This window comes from Danio rerio, chromosome 5 (assembly GCF_052040795.2).
Source record: "Danio rerio strain M-AB ecotype USA chromosome 5, GRCz13ab, whole genome shotgun sequence".
NCBI classification, from domain to species: domain Eukaryota; kingdom Metazoa; phylum Chordata; class Actinopteri; order Cypriniformes; family Danionidae; genus Danio; species Danio rerio.
In genome coordinates, this window is record NC_141025.1 from 40,705,289 (window position 1) to 40,724,604 (window position 19,316).

Below are 19,316 nucleotides of genomic sequence, written 5' to 3' on the forward strand. Positions count from 1 at the left end.
AACAATTTAAATAGCATCGAATGTAGCTAAAATGTTAGCTGTAAATTAACACAGTCTAATATAAAAAAATCTAACAAGCTCCCTCTCATAATTTAGACATTTATTTCACATTCATACCATGAGCCACAAGTATGTCAATAAAACATTACAGCCTTTGCATGCAAGTTAATGCGTGTCAAAACAACTGCGATTTACAACGACTTTCTGTCTTTAACCGACATTAAAACAGCATATGATTTGATTGCTATTCGTTAGTTTATATTATGTTTATATGTCTTTTTTGAATATAAATTAATGTCAGAAATTGTGTTGCGTGGCGCTTGAAACCAAGAGGCCGAGAGGGAGATCTTAGCCCTTAAAATAGCTCAACAGTGACACCAAGCTTTGATGATGAAAAATTCAACCAAATCAAGACTAACAAATGTGTTTCGGTTGCCTGCTATTTCAGAGCCTTAGTCTGCCACCTAACGGTTATATCAGTACTTATTTGAATATATATATATCAGCGGCAGTGATGATAAAGGGATAGTTCGCCTTAAAATAAAACGCTGTCATCATTTACTCACCTTTCACTTGTTCCAAACCTAGTTTTAGTTTTCTTTTCTGTTTAACAAAAATGAAGACATTTTGAAGAATACTGGAAATCTTCTTTTATGTTCAGTAGACAAGAAAACACTCAAACTGGTTTGGAACAAGTGAAAGACAGTACATGATAATGGAATATTTATTTTTGATAAATTAAATAAAACTATACATTTAAAGACAAAACTAGTCCTGTCACGATATCTATTTTTTGTCGTATGGTATATATACTGCACTAAATATATTACGATAAATTATTGTTTTGTCATTTTAAAACTTTTTTATGCCACATATTGTATAATGCCAGAATGACAGTAAAATAGCAACATATTGCAAGTACACGCTTCCAAAATATACATATTTTATTCTTAACAATATTAAATTTAATTATAGTCATTTGAAAGATTCAATAATTAGGCATTGGAGTCAGAATGTTAAAATGCATATCCTAAATAAATTCATTTTCTTTTCAGCTTAGTCTCTTTATTAATCAGGGGTCGCCACAACGGAATGAACCACCAACTTATCCAGCATGTTTTACGCAGCCGATGCCCTTCCAGCTGCAACCCATCACTGGGAAATATCCATATACACTCATTCACACATACACTATGGACAATTTTAGCTTACCCAATTCACCTATACCACATGTCTTTGGACTTGTGGGGAAAACCGTAGCACCCTGAGGAAACCCACACGAACACGGGGAGAACATCCTCAATAAATAAATAATAATTATGATTAATGTTATAAATGTTGTATATGCGATGTACATTGCATCACCAAAAATATTGAGGTCATGGCAAAGTGTTGTGACAGGCCTAGGCAAACTACTCTGTACTTACTAAATTTGCAATTAAGATTACAAGATGAATATGAAGCAAAAGAAAAAACAACATATTGCCTGTTACTTATCTTCACATCAGATGAGGTGATAAAACTTTTATTATTCTTGTATACATACTGGAAAGGCCACTAATATGTGACATACATGTATTTCTTCCTCAAATTTCTAAAAAAGGGATAGTTCATCCAAAAAATGAAAATTTCCTCACTTTTTACACACCCTGAAGTGGTTCCAAATCTTTATGTTTTTCTTTGTTAAACACAAAAAATATATATTTTCAAGAAATCTGAATATAGCCATTGACATCCATGCTATGAAAAAACACTAAGTAAGTCAATGTTTACTGGCCTTCAAAGAACATACTGTACTTCAAAATATTTTCTTTTGTGTTTAACAGTATTGTGCAAAGTAAAGGGTGAGTAAATGATGACAGGATTTTCACTTTTAAGAGAACTATTCTTCTATTATCGCGTCCTCAGATGTCACTTAATAAAAAATTATTGCCACCTTAAATAAATAAATGTATAACTAAATAAATAAATAAATAAATAAATATGCAATAAAACGGATTGATTTAACACTTGTGTACAACTGTAAGTTATGTCTAGGTCCACGCGGATCTGAGCGTGCAAAAATCCACATATTTCGGCAGATTTTTAGCCCAAAATTGAGTCTTTTTATTTACTTATGTGTAAATTTATATCTATTCAGTTGTTAAATTAATTTCAGTAATATTATTGACTGATATAAAAAATGTTCATTTGATTTATTTACAATACAGTTTGTAGAGTAATATTCTGTCTTTTAGTATATCATATGATAGACTTGCTTTGTTTACCAAACAGGTAGCTCTAGAGGAAACTGGAGCACCTGTAGGAAACCCATGCGAATGAGGGGAGAACATGCAAACACCACATAGAAAGCTAACTGACCCAGCCGAGGCTCAAACCAGCGACCTTCTTGCTGTGAGGTGACAGCACTACCTACTGCCACCACGTTACCTAGTTATAATACTCTCAAAATAATTACACTTAAATCTGCAAATTTTAACAAAATTCTCCTCAGAAAAAGCAAAAAATGTCAGCAGATTATGTCTGACCCTACTCATGTCTGAATAATTTTATGACTAAAAAAATGCTAAAACGAAAATATGAATATATTATAATATGAATCTCTTAAAGGTGGCAGTAATTGTGGTCAACGTAAATTGGAAAAAAAAAATTTATAATGAGATAATTCTGAGTACATGCTAAATCCCTTAACCTGACTCCATAACAAAATCTATAAAAAGACCAAAACTGAAATGTCCGTCAATAATCATTTACTCATACTTCACTTGTCACAAACCTGCCACAAAAATGTAGAAAAAAAGAGGAGCAATACAAAAAGCATTAAGGCCAGAGAAAGAAAAAGGCCATGCATAACAATAGTACTAACAACAACAACAACAACAACAACAACAATAATAATAATATCAATAATAATAATGAAAAAATAAAAACAATAATAATAATAATAAAAACAATCACAACAATAATAATCATTATTCTATTAACAACTTTTGTAAATTACACAGTATTTAACTGTAATATGAACTGAACTTTACTGGACAGTTATGCAGTACATTACCATATTTTAAAGTAGCATTGTGAAAATTACCGTATATTTTACAGTGAAGACATTCAATATTGTAAAAAGATACACAGCCAGATAAATGGTGCTGTAAATGTAAATTAATGTATTTTTGCTGTAATTTAAATACAATTAGTTACTGGCGTACTGCTACTAGTAATTTACTGAAGATTCTGCAGGAAATTGTAAACAGTGTAAATAAATAAATAATAATAATAACAACAACAATGATTTCAGGAGATTAGGAAGAGGACAAATATTATTAATAATAGATTAAATAAAATTTAAAAACTGAAAATTCTCTTAAAAATAGTTTATTCACCTTTCACTTGCTATAAACCTGTTCGAGATTCTTTCTTCTGTTGAAGACAAAAGAAGATTTTGTCTTCAAACAACATTTGTTTTTCATCTTATGGGAATGAAAGGTTAACGGTTTCTAACATTCTTTAAAATGACTTATTTTGTGTTTGTATTTTGTTAGAATAAAAATAAAAAGAAATTCATAAAGGCTTAAAAACATGCTATGTGTGTAAACAGTGAGTATATTTTTATTTTTAGGTAAGCTATTCCTTTAACAGCAACTTTCTAACAATTAACAATCAGCAAATTAAAAGTTTGGAGTTAAAAATCATAGCTGATAGTTAACTGATCCTCAAAACTAAAGCCTGACCTATATATGTGAATTAAAAACAAAATCAACCCTATTGCAGGCCCTGAACTCAGTGTGACAGAAATTTAATACGCGAACCTAAAAATACCCCTTTCTCAATCATAAAAAGCGACGAAAGGATTTAGTCCAGAATATGAGGTAATGGCTTGAGAGATGATGATAGTCACTTATACTTAGTGAAGATATTTATTGCCTGTCCCGTGTTTTGTGACTGGAGTCATCCGTCCCTTCGTAAGCTCCGGTTACATTTGTCACGGTATCACTCAGCACCTCTCGCTTGGGCTCAGTTTATACCCTTCTCACATGTGGCCAATGTGCTCACCCTTGGCTAACCCAGCAGGCTTTTCGTGTGATTGTGTCCTATGGTCAACTGCCTCGAGCTTCTATACATCTGTTTCTTCCCTTCACCTTCCTGTTGTTCTCTAACTTCTTGGCAAACGGGGCCCCAACATCAAAATAGATCCGACTGAAACACACCAATCTCATACTGTATATGCACGAGTGAGGTATTTATAGATTATTATTTTACACTAACAATGCAGTGACATCCGAGATGATGATAAGTACGAGAAAGATGAAGGCATGGTTAACAACTCACAACATACAACTTACAATTCTCGATTCAGGCTGAAATGTGTAATTGCTACACTGGAGAGAAATAAAAGAGTGGCCCTGAAACAATTTCCACAATGAAATTGCTAGTAAATCTCACAAATAATTTCAAGGAAATGGTAAAGTGTTGAATTAACTGTGAAATGTGTAGTAGAAAGACTGAAATGGTGATTATTATTATTATTATTATGCTGACATAAAATCTGAAATGTACTGGTGATAAATCAGACACAAAAAAGTAAACAAAACATGTAAGAGAGCCAGCAAGATCTGTGTGTGAGGGCGTTTGCATGTGTGTGTGTGTGTGTGTGTGTGTGTGTGTGATTGTAACTATGTGTGGGGGTGGTAATATAGCAAATAAAGCAAAGCAACATATAGAAAAGTATAGCAGGTATAACAATAGTACTGTAGAGAGCAGTAACAATCAATAATACAAGAGTAATAAAAAAAATCCAAAATGGAGAAAGAGGAAGATAATAATAAATAATAATAGTGATAATAATGGTAATAATATTTTATAATAATAATATTTTATTATTATCGTTATTATTTTGATTATTATTAATATGATTATTATTGTTATTATTATAATAATAATTAGGTTTTAATAATAATTTAGGTTTATGTTGGGAATAAATAAATAAATAAATAAATAAATAAATAAATAAATAAATAAATAAATAAATAAATAAATAAATAATAAATAAATAAATAAATAAACAAACACAAACAGTGGTTCCAATTTTAAGAAGGAGGCTGAAGGGTGTGTTCCAACTATAGGGGGATCAGACTATAGTGATCCGTTGTGGTAAAGAAGGAACTAAGGCGAAAGGCAAAGCTCTTGATTTACAGGTCAATCTACGTTCCTACTCTCACCTATGGTCATGAGCTTTGGGTCACGACGGAAAGGACAAGATCCCGACAACAAGCGACCGAAATAAGTTTCCTTAGCAGGGTGGCAGGGCGCAACCTTATACATAGGGTGAGGAGGAGAGCCGCTGCTCCTCCACATTGAGAGAAGTCAGCTGAGGTGGCTCAGGCATCTTTTTCGAATGGCTCTTGGATGCCTACCTAGGAAGGTGTTTCAGACAAGGAGGTGACCTTGTGAAAGACCCAGGACATGCTGGAGGGACTATGTCTCCTCAGGATCCTCCCGAAGGAGCTGGAGGAAGTGTCTGAGGAGAGGGAAGTCTGGGGTTCTCTCCAATCTGGCAGAGGAAAAGCGGATGAAAATGAATGAAAAAATGAATAATTGAATGAATGAATGAATGAATAAACAAATAAACAAATAAACACTAATTATAAGACTACCTGATTCAGTAACTGAAATTATGTTGTATTTTTAACTTTGGAAATAATATTTTACAGTGTAATAGTTACATAATATCCTTATAAATATATCAAATTAGATGTTGTCTGATATTTGTTTATAGTGGTAACCAATCAAGAAACAAGGCAAACACTACAACAATCTACAGTAATATTAAAGCCAAAGTAAAGTCAAAACTCTTTCTGTAGAAATTAGCATTGCAATGTTTAGCACTTGATTCATCTGTGCACATTGCATCCTCCTCATTATTCTGATTATTATTATTCATGGTGCTTGTAATCTTGAACCAACAAACGTTAACCTTTCCCCTTTCCCTCCAGCAGCAGCATGTCACTGGAGAGACAGGCTATTAGCAAATTAGCCACACAACAACAATCTAATAAGTGAAACAACTCTCAATGGAAAAAGTCTTGTCCTATTTTTTTTTTCTTCTTTGAAGAGCAGTTTTACTCAGATGTCTGTCAGAAAATATAATCACAGCTTCTGTTGCATGTAGACTTACTGAAAGGAATAGTTCGTATTAAATATTTTCACACTTGAAATAGACACTGTAACCCTGGGTCATAGTAACCCTTGTTAAATGGAATCTTGTATTCATAAGCTGACATTTCACACCATACGTTCCTAAATGATATTTACAGTCGAAGGCCCGGTTTCACAGACAGGACTTAGACTAAAGCCAGGATTAAACAAAAGAAAATTTATAGCACACTTGCTATTGTATATTAGGATACTAGGATAAAGCCAGCGTTTTATTAGGACATTTAAGAAGTCATTTTTATAAATGTGGCTTTGAAAAAAAGGTATCACTGACCATCTTAAGACAAAACAAAGGCACTTGGATTGCATGATATTGGAAATTACAATTTCACCAGATGACTCATATAGCTCTACTGTATTTAGTAAGAATTTAGGTACAGAAATGAATTAATTGAATGTAAAATAGCACTGCATAGTCCTCATTGTATAAATATTGGAATAAAATAATTTTATGAAAGTTACAAATGGAACAATTTCTTGTATCCGAATGCTTTAAACTCTGTTGGTATGCTCAGACAGTCACAGGCCTTAAAAACACATGTAAATAATAATTTTTGCTTTATTATGGTAAAAAAAAATCTTTGATAACAGTGGCTCCTGGTCAACTATTCAACATTGCAGATCCTGCGAAGAGATTATTGTAGATGCACACGTTACGATATTGATCCTACAACAATATATTGTGCAGCCCTAAAAGGCACCAGTATATTTTAAGATATTGTATTTTAAGAACTGTCAGTGCAAGTTTCTTTCACAGCTCATTTTTACATTTTAGACTCAGACTATAAGCTATCCCACAAAGCAGTTTTGTATTTAAAACATGTTTAATAGACATCCAAGTATAGACATTTTGGCTAAACAAGGCTAAATGTTGGCTGTCAGTGAAAAACTAAAAGAAATCAAACAGAAGCCAAAAAAAGTTATCAAACAGACAGAATAGACAGACGTTTACATGTTTATCTATTCATTCCTGTCTATTTGATGACCAATCTATTTTTGGACAATTGTTAGAAATCTAATAGACTGACAATCCAATCCACATTCACCCATTCACACACTATGAACATTTTAGTTTATCCAATTCACCTACTGTACAGCATGCCGCATGTTTTTGGACTGTGGGGGAAAACTGGAGCACTTGGAGGAAACCCATCTTCAACTATGATAAAAACAGTTGAGCCATTGTGCCATTCATCTTTAATTCAATTCACAAAATAAATAAATTAATTAAATGCAAATATAATATAGAAATTTATAATGCATTTATACACACATTTTTTTGACTGTCCAAAGCACACTATGATTGTTAGCAACTTAGCATATTGACTAAACAAGCTTCACAATATGACTTTTTTTTACTGAAGTTGTAAAAGCCAAGTCAAAGAAACATTATAGTCACCATATAAAACCATGCCAAAAATAGTGACATAAAATGTGTCATAGAAAGGGAAGGAGAGAGAGATGAGAAAGAGATGTATAATTGTTAACTTTGTAGACTGAGAAGTCTGTCAATTCTGCTAAAAGACTAAATGCTATGGCTTTTAAACAAGTCGAAGGCTGCATTTATCAAATTAATGACAAAAAAAATTTAACAAATGGTTTTAAGAATGAATGAGTGTGAAACATCCGTTTATGAATACCTGCATGATTAACCAAGGTGAATTAAGCAGTAGGATAGAAAATAGATTCTGTTTAACCAGGAAAAATGTAGGATTAACTGCTTTGCAGCAGGGCTACTAGTTCTTTTGGGGTGAGTTGCATAACCCTGGGTACAATGAAATGCTAACCCCGGTTCTAAACTACAAAAGTGCTATTGTAAAAGGTATTAAAAGGTGGGTTCAGAATGACACTATGAAGTTAACCTGTTATCTGTTATCCTGAAGTTAAGCCCAGTGTGAAAAACTCTATTACTTACTTGCTCTTGTGCTGTTCCAAATCTGCAGGACTTTTTTTTCTTCTGTGAACATAGAAGAAGACAATATTTAGAAATATCTCCTTTTATGGTCTATAATGGATGTCAATGTGACGAAATGTTTGGTTATCAACAGTCTTTATAATTATGTTATTTTTGTAAAGGCATTCATGACATTTTGGAAAAACATGAGGTTAAAGGGTTAGTTTATTTAAAAATGACAATTTATGACTGCTATTAATTACTCACCGTCATATTGTACCAAACCCATAAGACCTTCGTTCATCTTTAGCACACAAACTAAGACATTTTACATGAAAGACAAGAGCTCTCTGATCCTAGACAGTAGTCCAGAGACATTTAAAGTCCAGAAAGGGAACCAAAAATATTGTCAAAATATGTCATGTGACTTTAGAGGTTCAATTATAATCGTATTATGCTCCAACAGATTTGTGTGCCAATAAAAACTGTAAAAATGTCTTTGGTCGGCAGTGTTTTCTCTACCTTGCCAGGTCAGCAGTACAACATGCAAGTATTGTATTGCCTGTAGTAAATGCACACTTTGACTTTATGTGGCTAAAGAGAGGACATGCAAAGAAAAAGTCATTTTTTTCCACACAAAAAAGTGTTGGAGTTTGTGGATTTGTCACATAAACTTTTCTTGACAATATTTTTGGTTTTAACGTCTAATAACCATTGCTGTTTTTTAAAGGATGAGATAACTCTTGATTTCACCTAAAATGTCTTAATTTGTGCTCCGAAGGTCTCAGAAGGATTCAAACAATATGAGAATGGGTAATTAATATCGAAATTTAAAATGTGGTGTGAACTAAGCATTTAAATGAATAGTAGGACCAAATATATTTTTGAATGAGGTATCAAATAAAGAGGTCATTTTCACTACAGGTGATAAATAGGATGATATAAAAGTATCAATTTTATTATGGATACAAAAAACACAGAACTTTATGTGTAGTATTACAGTCTTTGCCATGGATATTGGTAATAAAGTACACAAATGAAGTACATCAGTAAACGTGTAGATATCCTAATAAAGATATTCCATAATACTGTAAATTTGAACATCTAAAATGAATCCTTTCCTTTATCAAGGTCTCGGATTGGTTGAATTTATCTATATGAACAAGCAGCGGATAACAGCCTGCTTAAGTTATTTTAAAGCAGCACACATTCAATCTTCCTCTGCGATGACATGGACAAATTTACACTTAGCGTTCACTTCAAAGATGAACAGATCCGCTTTATAGACATGCTTTTGCACTTAGCATGCTCTCTGTCCTCCTCAACTGTTTGTACCTGTCTGCTGTGTGTCTGCCTTGCGAATTCTGAGCATTGCTGAGAGTAATAGACAGATCTGAGAGCAGGCGAGTGTTTAGCCGCACCTGTCTCTCCTCTTCAGACTCCTGTCCTTCATGGGTCATACACTAAATCTTGCAGTAAAGAGAAACAGATTATCAATTGATTTCAGGCATCTAAAAATCTCCTGTCTTCTCTTGTTTATATGCCTTAAATAAATAATACATTATCAAACATATTGTAGCATTTTAAAGGGACAGTTAACTCGAAAAGGATATTTGTAACAAAATAATTTGTATTCTTTTTTTGGAAGGTACCATTAATTAATGTTAGTTAATAATTAACTAAGATCAGCTAACAATGAGCATTACGTTTGTTTGATATTTATTAATTTTCATTTACATTAGTTAACTAAAACAGATCATTGTTATTTCATGTTAGTTTAGGTATATTAAATAATATTAACTTTTGATTTTAATAATGTGTTGGTAGGTGTTGAATTATAGTAATAATAATAATAATAATAATATTAATAATAATAATAATTATTATTATTATTATTATTATTATTATATACTATGATAATTATTATCATCATCATCATCATCATTATCATGGACACTTTTGAGAAAAGGTCAGATGTTAATGTGACTAAACTTTTTCTCTTTTAGGTAAGTTAGGATTATCACATTTGATCTGTTATGTTTAATAGCAGAATAATGAGAGAGAGATTATTTGGGAAATTGTTATAACTTTTCTTGAAAGTCAAGTTTACATACAATAAGATTATTATGCCTCTGAAAAAGCTCAGATGATGGTGTCATTTTTAGAAGTATCTAGTTGGCTAATTGACAACAATTGAGTTAATTGGAGGCACAACTGTAGAATATTATTTAAGGTAAACCTCAAACACACTGCTTCCTTTTGTGACAACATGGGAAAATCAACATGCCAGAATCAGCAAAAAAGCCAGATTAAAATTTTCTGAATTACACTGGGAAAAAGACAAATTTTTGGAGACATGTCCTGTGGTCTCATGGAACTAAGATTGAACTGTTTGGTCATAATGACCAGTGTTACATTTGGTGGACAAATGGGAAAGCTTACAAGCCTAGGAACACCATCCCAACTGTGAAGTATGGGGGCAGCAGCATCATGTTGTAGGGCTGTTTTGCTGCAGGAGGGAACGGTCCACTTCACAGCATAGATGGCATCATGAAGAAAGAACATTATGTAGAAATACTGAAGCAACATCTCAAGACGTCAGCCAGGAAATTAAAACTTGGCCACAAATGGGTCTTCCAAACAGACCATGACCCTAAGCATTCTGCCAAATTAGATAAAATGTGCTTTAAGGACAACAGAGTGAATGTTTTGGAGAGGCCATCACAAAGCCCTGATCTTAATCCTGTAAAAACTTTGTGGGCAGAGTTGAAAAAGCTTGTGAGAGCAAGACAGCCTATAAATCTAACTCAGTTACACCAGTTCTGTCAGGAGGAATGGGCCAAAATTCCTCGTTTTGTGGAAGGATACCCAATACATCTGGTCAAAGTTATACAGTTTAAAAGCAGAGCTAAAAAATACCAAGGAAATGTATTTCAACTTTTAATGGTTTAGAAATTAATTTAAAAAATATCTAAAAAAATTCTCATTAATCTGACATTTAGCAACTGTAAATCATTTAGGTAATCCTAATGGACCTAAAATAGTAAACTTTTAGTATGATTTACCATCAGACATTCTACAAGTACAAATGTGTACCTTTTGAAAAGGTACTACCCCAGTGACAACTCGCGTACCTTTATTTCTGAGAGTGCAGGGCTCAACAATAAGGACTGCCCGATGGCCCTGGGCCAGCGTGTGAGATGCTCAGGACAGTAGACAGGATCGTTACTGGCTAATCAACACGTTCTCACTCCCAACTCGTCACATACTGACGCTTGGTCAGGAACCCTCGGCGTAAGTTATTGACGCACAGGGTACCCCTTTAGCGTCATATTTAGACGTGCAGGGATTCCCTATAGAATCTGTGCCTGAGCCTGAGGCGTCATTGGGAGACGCTGGAGGCTCGTATAATTACCAATAGATGTCAACGCACTTTTTAAAACCTGATTTACGCCTATTATCACAGTTTTCTTATTTTAAAAATATGCAATTTTTATTTTGTTCATGAAAAGCGTCTGTAAACTGGGTTGAAACTACTGTATGAATAAACTTCGGTCCACGTGACATCCCTTCACGGTGAGTTTAACGCCGCTTTGCTATTGGTCAAACTGCATCAGCGGTGAGTTCTCAGATGAGTTCAACTGTCAACATTAAATAGTATGTTAAAGCTTCATAATGTATTTTTATTGGAGAATAGTTGGTGTTTATAAATATGTTATCTTTTACTTTAGATTTAATGAGTGAAATTATATTCGGTTGCCCAGTTTAGGGTAACTATGCCTAATAAAACTTTGATTCATTCATATTATTTATTGTTTTTTTACTTTAAAAATATTACATTTCAAGTACTAAGTTTAAAAATGTTTTCGGCTGATCTTTTTCATTTTAAACTATTTATTGAAGTTGGGGTCATTGTATGTGGCGATCTATTTTTTACAGTCTATGCTCGCTATCCCAAGGTTCATTGCGATCCCAAGGTTCATTGCGGTTTTCCACAAGGTAAGTAAAAAGTAAACAAATAAAGACGATTTGTTGATAAAGCATGTACTGTAAACTAGCGACGTTATCTAATTACATCAAGTTTATTTATTAAAAACATATTTTTTTCTCACATATAACGTTGGTCATGCATTAGAACAATATATACATTTTAAGATAAGGAACAGTGTAACCAGATTGTTGTTTTCCACAATAGAATTCGTGCAAAATCTATATATAATATGCAGTATGCAACTCTAATAATACAAATGTATTCGTAATTGTTTTAATATTAAAGAACATCAAGTGTTTCCAAAGGTTTAAAGGCTACATTGTAAAAACGATTATTTTCCATGCCCTTAAACACACACACACACACACATATAAATATCTATATATATATATATATATATATATATATATATATATATATATATATATATATATATATATATATAGAGCATAACAAAAGCTCAGGTATAACTTAAGCTGATGTATGTCACACAATGAATATCATACACTATTACCAGTATAATTTGGCCTTTACCAATTTATTTAATAAAATAAAGAATCTATCATCTCTAAATTGTGGTAAAGAGGCACAACAAGCTGTCTTATTTGTCAAATATTATGTCAGTCAGGATGGTAATGGTAAAACTCAAGGATTACCTTGCACCTTCTCAGAAATTTACCATTGATCATATGTATTACAAGTGGCTGGATTGTTTTTAACACAAGCAATGTTTTTTTAAATCATTATCTTAAAGAGATTAAGGCTCATTTTGGACTACACTTACACTAGTTTACAACTGCTTAATGCAGTACTGATGTATCTAGTAGTTTACTGGGTTTAACTAATGTCACATCTGTTTTTATTCATTTCAGATGCAGAAACTTTTGACATATGAATTCATCTTGACTAAGGGTGAGGTTTTTGTTCAGAATTAATCATTATTTAAAATCATTGTATTTTCTTTGTTATTATGTACAGCTTTTAAAAGAATGTACTTTATTTTAATAAAGAACTCTTCACAGCACTGCACCTGAACAGTCACAACCTCACAGAGCTGCACAACTGCCCCACTCAGATCAGTGTTGAAGCTGGAACCTCATCTTGTGTACAGCAAAGGCAGAGCTGAAAATTCACTGTTTGTCTTGTATTGTGTGGTAAGTCATAGTTTTATTAATTTTTTTATTTTATTGCAACACTAAGTAGTCCATTCTGTGGCCAATATGATATAAAGGGTCTAAAATGGGACTGACGTGATCATTGTTTTGATTTCTAGATAAGTACTCATGGGGCTACACATGCAGCTGAAGTTAGCTTCATTGAGTAGGACATTTCTTTCAGTATACTCTTAAAGAGATTCACCCAAAAAGGAATATTCTGTCATTAATGACTCATACTTCACTTGTTCCAAATATGTCTGACTTGCTTTCTTCAGTTAAACACAAAAAATTATATTTTAAAGAAAGATGAAAACCTGCAAACACTGACTTCCATAGTATTTGTTTTTTCCTACTATGTATGTCAATGTTTTCAGCTTTTCAGCTTTCTTCAAAAAACTTCCTTCATGTTCAACACAAAGTAATTTGGAAGTTTTTAAAAAAGGTTTACAACCACTTAAAGGAGAGTAAATAGTGAACTATTCCTTTAACCCAATCTAGTTGACTTTACTAGAAAATTGTATAGAAACCCAGTGGCTTAAACCCCTTACATTTTATACAAGGTACAACTTAACAGCCATACTTGAATTAAAATATTACTGCAAGTCCAAGAAGATTGTAACGGTTCTAGGTTAATTTAAAGTGGGCTGTTTAGTTTCACCTTGTGTAAAAACATAAAGGGTTTAAGGCAACATGTTTCTATGCAGTTTACACTCTTAACCCAAACTAGTTGACTTTATTAGAATAAAGTCAACTAGTTTGGGTTAAGAGTGTAATGGTTTACAGTAATAGCAGTGAATCATGCAGGCATAACATAAATGTTTAGCCATGTAAAGCAATAAGCTTGTTATAATTTAGAAATATTTTTAGGGTGGAGCACAGTATGCTGTTGTAGTTTTCATATAATTGATGAGTCAAACAAGAGATGTGTGTTTTAAATTGCAAGAAGTGAATTAACAATATGTTCATCAAGATTCAAATCTTGCATCTTATATTTTTTTAAGGTTTTGGCCCAATAATACCCATATTCTGCTATTTAAAAAAAAACATGCAGGAATTTGTGTCAGCATTCCCTTCAATGAAAACTACAGCAGTGGACATCAGTGGTGATAAAAATGTATGAGAAGGATAATGGTGTTCATAATGAGAAGTGCAGTCACTATCCTGATCTCTGAGTTTGTAGAACTGACAGATTTGCTTGGAATACATGGAAACAAGCTGGAAATGTTTAACCTATTATACAGTTAATTCAAGAGTGCCAGGTTTAATGACACTTTACATATATAAATAAATATCACTGAACTTTCTAAATGAAACCTAACACTTATTCTTTGTTCAGTAATGATATTGTGCACTTCTAATACTTTACAGTGGCAAAATCTGGAATAACACATGGGAACCCTCCAGGAATTCCTGACACTTTACGCCCAAGTCTCCTCATGCTAACCGGATTGCAATATGACAGTCTAGTCAGCATAAACACCTGGACTCACCAAGCACACTTTGGTTCTCATTGTTTTGTAAAAAATGTTTTTGCTATTCTTCAGTAAATACTTGAATATGTTTTGAACTTATTCTACTTTTGATGTTTAAGTTCAGAAAGTTGTTATTATAAACATAATTTGCATTTGTCATGAAATTGACTTCTTGTTGTTGTGAAAGCTGTTTATTATAATGGCATTTCCAAAGGCATCATTTGAAAAGATTTATTGCAGTGCAGTTTTACTTGAGCTTGACATACCAGATGTATGACATGAATAAATATCACAAAATAATTATAATAATAATAATAAAAAATATACATTTCCTTCAATTATAATTGTTTTTAATCATTTATATATGTATGGTAATATATTATTGCATTAAAAACTGTTATAAAATATATATTTTTGGTTTTTGCATTTTTGCGTGATTTTTATTATTTATTTTATTTGTGGCATTATAAATAAATTATAAATGTTTCATTAAAAATGTATTGTGTTTATTTGCATACTCATTTACAATGAACTACTATTTTTACTATTTAATGGGCACTATATTTGTCATTTAAGTTTGACATATATTTATATTTGTATACCTACATGATGCAGGGTTTAGTTAGAGGAAATGCTGGAAATGTTTTCAAACATGAAGCTTTTTTATTATTTTATTATTCGTTTCAAATTTAGTATACTGCCTATGATCTGGTTTTACTATGATCATTTTGCACATCAGGTTACCCCCACAAAGGAATCTTACTGTAAATATACATTTGTATTTTTAATAAGACAATAAATAACGTAATATTAATACACATTTTGATATTTAAGTTATATTATAAGGTTAATATAATCTACCTTCAGCCGGAAGATTACCAAATAGAGACAAAGTGTGACGTAGATTGCGACGTTGTGATTGGACTATAACTTCAAAGCCAAATTAAAAGATCCTTCGTGTTGCTAACTATGTTTTGCTAACTTTGGCACTTTACTAACAGTGTCCTTTATCAATGAGTTATCGCTGTGTTTCAAATAGTTACCGATTAACCAAGATCGTAACCCTAAAGTTAACCCTAACTACACCTTTCAATGAACTACAATTTGTAGCGCCATGTCTTTCCCCTCCCATCTATACAGCGACAAAGGATTGTGGGTAATGTAGTTTAAAGCCTTTTTGTAATAAAATGGAACAAATACAATTTTTAATGAACTAAAGAGTATCTGAATAAGGTCATTGTGCATATATTTATGACATATATGAATGCCAGACATAAATTTGTTATTTTACAATGAGTATTTTTTTAAACAGCTTTTATTGACATGATTAGTATATATCAGACTATATCCAACATTATTTATTGAACATAGCATAGGTAATAGTCTTGCTGATATTCTCTCACTCATTTCTTGTTTGAAATGTGAATACTTTTTCCTTTTCTACGGGGCTCTACTCATCCCCTTTGAGTAAAAGGGCAGTTAACCTATGTAGATGTATTATCTTCAACATGGACAAGAAATTGTATTGTCACATGTACAGTTGTGGTAAAAAAAAAAAAAAAAAAAAAAAAAAGCTGTAAAAATAAGCTAAACATTAGTATCCTCTTTAATCACAAGTTATTAGCAATAGTGATCTATGTTCATCACAAATATTATGAGTTCAGAATAATATGTGTGGATGTAATTCTGTAAGTGTGTTTCATTAATGGTCATCATGTGATATTTAATTGTTTTCACTTTATTTGAAATATGGATAAAAGCTCTTTTAAAATATGTAAATGTTTATAAATAAAACCTTTTTAAAGACATGTATTTGTTTAAAAACCACTCTTTATCTGATTATTTTTACTTTCTAAATCTTCAACTGTTTGTGTAACAGCATGTTTTGATGACAATGGATAAACTTGTGTTTAATAATGATTCCACATAATCTCTTTGTCCTGCATGTGGGTTAATTTGTTAATTATTTTCTTTATGATCAAATGATTGTAAGATTTGCTGCATTGTAAGAATCATGAAAATATTGAGAAATGAGGTAACAATGACAAAAAGATATCCTTTCAAATGCTGCGAATAGTTCAAACCTCTAAATGATTAAAAATACATAGCCATTAACCAACAAAATAAAAATGCAAACATTTAAATTATCTAAACTAGAAGTAAAATATTTATGTGCTGTATTTATAAGTTACTGTGTAGTTCTATGTCTACCAAAAACACATATTTTATTTTCATTCATTCATTTTCTTTTTGGCTTAGTCCCTTTATTAACCAGGGGTCGCCACAGCTCTATGAACCGCCAACTTTTCCAGCATGTTTTTATGCAGCAGATGCTCTTCCAGCCGCAATCCATCTCTTGGAAAATATTTTATTTTTTATCTTGCATTCAATAAAACATTATACAAAGTTTTTTTTTTTTTTTTCAGAATAACAACAGTGGCACTGTTATCTCACAACAAGTGCAGCAGTTTTTTGTTAGACATTCTAACAAATGAATACAAATGTTTCAAAGTAAGGATAAAAATCAAAGGAGATTCATTTTTTTTTATTTTTTTTTAAGAAAAATCCATGAGGACCAAATGGATCCATCAGATCTTTGATGTAAATCATAGGTTAATTTTTCCAGAGGTAGAAGTCTGGTTGCCTGACTCAGCCACATATTGACTGGAGGTATCTGAGCAGTTGACCATAATAATGTACATTTTTTGGCCAAGTATATGCAAAAATTAAATTTATCATAAAAATGTATCATAAAATTAATATTTTAAAAGCTCTTAATGTCATTTAATGTAATAATTTTATTTTAATATAGAGTTCCTTAAATCGTTATATGTTGTAAGCAGTTAGGCATACAATAATGCTCTTAATTTACAACACTTATTGATTTTAGAGGAATGCTTACATACTGTACATATCTATGTATTTAAAAAAAAAAGAGACAACAATTTGGTTATAGATGATGAAAATTTTATTTTATTTTTACAGATTTTATTACATGCTTTAGATTCAGGGTTAAGGTCATCCTCTTCTGGGTTACAGTAAAAGAAAATCCACAGTCAATGTCATACTCATCAGCTGGAGCTTTATTTAAAAAATCTATGTTCTCTGCTCCAGCCAAAACTTGCAGGTACCTTGCAGGTCTCTAGATTGCACCATCGTATTGTTGTTTATTTCTCAGTTATTTTGTTGCTTTTTGAGAATGATGATCCATAGACCTTTTAACCCCTCTTTGTTTAGGCCACATGTCGAATCTTAAAAGAAGAACACAACAACATAAAAATATATTAATATCCTTTGGTCTGGGTAACCTTATGCTTAAGTTTGAGCCAAATAATACAAATACATACAGTACATTTCAGTAGCAAACAAGCAGGAAAGTTCTTTGAAGGAACCAGGATGAGTTGAAAGGTATTTATAGTGGTTGGCCATCTCTGCCACAAGAATCCACTGCTTCTCCTGAAGAATCCTGACTAGCAGGATGATGTTGAACACCCTCCTCTTTGTTGCTGGGTCAGCAGAGTCTGAAATATATTTATAAAAAGAAAGTTGTATAACAAGGATTATACGTCAACTTTTAAAGAATCAACACTGACAGAAGTCTAGTGTACATACCATGCCATATGACGAAGACATCCATATCACTTCTGTTGTTTGTTGTCTTTGCTTCTGCTACTGAAAAAATGACAATAATAGTAACACTTACAATTTTTCATGACTACATGTAATATTAATAAGAATTTCCTCACCCTCTGCCCACTCCTCTACATCACAGACCAAAGTCTTCCAATTGGTTTCCAGTCACTGCCAGTTCCATGGATTCTGTTTTGCAACTTGCTTTGCAGAGCTGTTGCAGTCTACAGTGATGAGCAATCAAAAATCACAATACTATTAAAATAGGTTACTGAACAACTAAAACAAATTCTACTGGATATCGTTACCTTCTGATATCAATAGGTCAGCGAGATGGCCAAATTGTTGAATATCTGCTAATTCCAGCACATGACCATGAGAGTTACAGTAGCATGTCTGGTCACTGCAATCCTATAGAAGAAATATTGCACTGTTCAACCTCCTTCCCAAGAGTAAAACCAGACATATCCTGGTATGCCTCACTCCATTTCACCTGGTTAACATATACAAAAAAAAACAAACAAACAAACAAACAAACAAACAAATAAGTAAACCAATAAGTTTTGGCATTTACTTGTAGATCAGTTTAAGATAATCACATAGTTCATCTATCTCAGATATAAACTCATGTGCTTAGGCATGAAACACACTAAAATCATGGGCTTAAAGATGGTGCTGACACTTTGGACAGCTTTTCGCAAGTCTTTGGAGGTAGTGTCATTAGTTGATGTAGTCCACAAATCTTCCTGTCAATCCTTAATCCTTAGCTGTAAATAAACCTTCAAAAATGCCAGTGTTTGAAAAAGGAATGAAACAGTACAGAACAAGTGCATGACAGTTTATATCTTCTAATCTAATTTTCTTAGGTGAACATCACAGAGCTGTTTTCTTGTTAATTTAGTTTCAACACATACAGTTTAAAGTACCTTGTGCATTCTTGAAATGGTTATGCTTATGGT

The 19,316-nt window shown here is 32.3% G+C and overlaps 2 long non-coding RNA genes across 29 annotated transcripts in view; one reads left to right on the forward strand and one right to left on the reverse strand.

The window, feature by feature from the left end:
• Nucleotides 1-19,316, reverse strand: part of LOC147844083 (uncharacterized) — a 209,768-nt gene that overhangs the window by 32,046 nt on the left and 158,406 nt on the right. For 19 of the 27 annotated variants that reach the window (XR_015491475.1, XR_015491467.1, XR_015491468.1 and 16 more), the window contains 2 exons: nt 8,129-8,170; nt 5,415-5,551 (listed from right to left, as the gene is read on the reverse strand). This is a non-coding gene — a long non-coding RNA (uncharacterized LOC147844083). Of the gene's footprint in view, nt 1-5,395; nt 5,552-8,128; nt 8,171-9,442; nt 9,577-19,316 lie in introns of those variants that run through there. The other 8 variants (XR_015491459.1, XR_015491456.1, XR_015491455.1 and 5 more) reach the window with 2 other exon arrangements.
• Nucleotides 11,998-15,218, forward strand: LOC137491368 (uncharacterized). 2 transcript variants are annotated; one of them, XR_015491498.1, is made up of 4 exons: nt 11,998-12,106; nt 12,971-13,010; nt 13,109-13,252; nt 14,624-15,218. It is a non-coding gene; the product is annotated as an uncharacterized LOC137491368 (long non-coding RNA). The 2 variants fall into 2 exon arrangements; XR_015491499.1 differs by having other exon boundaries at nt 13,109-14,009; nt 14,079-14,823.